The sequence below is a fragment of the Suricata suricatta genome, chromosome 12, assembly GCF_006229205.1.
Source record: "Suricata suricatta isolate VVHF042 chromosome 12, meerkat_22Aug2017_6uvM2_HiC, whole genome shotgun sequence".
NCBI lineage: Eukaryota > Metazoa > Chordata > Mammalia > Carnivora > Herpestidae > Suricata > Suricata suricatta.
In genome coordinates this window covers 10,905,970-10,907,623 of record NC_043711.1, presented here as the reverse complement: position 1 = coordinate 10,907,623, position 1,654 = coordinate 10,905,970, and positions in this window count along the sequence as shown.

Below are 1,654 nucleotides of genomic sequence, written 5' to 3'. Positions count from 1 at the left end.
TGAATTATAATGAGGGTTATGAATCTTGTACATGTACATTTATGTGAGTGAGTGTGTTTGTTTGAAAGAAAAATATGCATAAATACACACAACCCTTACTCTTGAAAATTCTTTAGACCCAACAAGCATTTCTACAGTTTTCATCTTTCCTCATCACATCCTTTGAAGTTAGGTTCATTCTTCCACGTTACCTTCAGAAGAAAATGAAGGTTAGAGGGATTACATCCTACCAATTCCATAATAAAGTAGTTAAAACTTCCTGCGCATCTTCTTAAGTTCTATAGAACCATGTGGAATATACCCATGATTTTTCGATGACTCACTTAATTCCTAAATTTGTACACTTTAAATATGTACAGTTTGCCTTATGTAACAAACTCCCTATATATTAATTAGCATTAAAAAATTCTAGTGTCGCACGACTCAGCGTCAGATGTGGAGCACAGTTAGCTGAGTCTCACTTAACAGAGTGGGAGAGCTCTTTCCTGCCGTGAAAAAGCAAAGGTTCACATATGGATATTAAAAAAATGGAGTGAAATTAAGACGATTCACATTTGACAAACTCATTCTAGAAGATTAGCCGACATTTATCAAAGGAGTGTAATGCCATAAATTGGTTCAAGATAAAAGAGGATGACAGTCTCTCAGTTCATGATTGAGTCTTAGAAATAAAAGGTAGAGATTCACACCCGCCTACAGATTCATAGGAGCCCAGCAGAGATCAAAACAACTTCCTACCGTACATTTCCTTTTGATAATACACTGTACTAAGCTTGTTATTTGAGGATGCTTTGTATGCAGCTATAGTAACTGATATAATAAGCAAATCAGGCAGAAGTAAGAGCATTTGTCATAATCTGACTCATTTTATTATGGGCATTTCTGATATGTAACGTCCACGGTTACTCTGTTCTTCAAGTTTATCTCAATTAACTGTATTAAAAATACCCTCACTGAGCTCCTTTGATATAACATGGAAAGTGTAGAAGGACATGCATGTTTGCACAAAGCCTGTGACTCTGAATTACATACATAGACAGGAATCCACACTTGCCTGTGAGTCATCCAGTGATTTGGAAGAAGACGTATAATGGAGGATACTCATATCATTCCCTTTAGTGGTTGCTGCCCTTTTAGTGGTTATGGCACAATTTCGAATAGTGGGACACATTTAATTTAGAGAAAGGGAAGGAATCGTATTTGAATGTGGCACTGGGAAACTTCAGAAACCAGAAAATGATTTAATAAAACCCCAAACATGCCACCAGCCTTTCATAATAACGAATACACCCTACAATGGACCCTTTTATCCCATAATTCAATGAGTAGATGAAGTGCCTATGAAAGAAATATTTTGCATAGCAATAAATGTGTGAGTCAATATTTTTCTTTCTCATACTTAAAGTCAAGCTTGACTCTAAGGCCATAATCTATCTATCTTTTCCCCCCTTTCTTTGTCTTTCTGTGGAGATTTTCTTGGAAACGTGTGCAGTATTATAATTTTTTTGTTTTTCCCAGTGACTAGGGTAAGCATGGTGGAGGCAAGCTGTGTAACAGCGCAGGATCTTAATATGTAGAAAAATCCCCATGAGCAACTATAACAACCAGTGATCCAAAGTCTACATTATCAGGAAGAGCAGTTAAGGTAGTGATA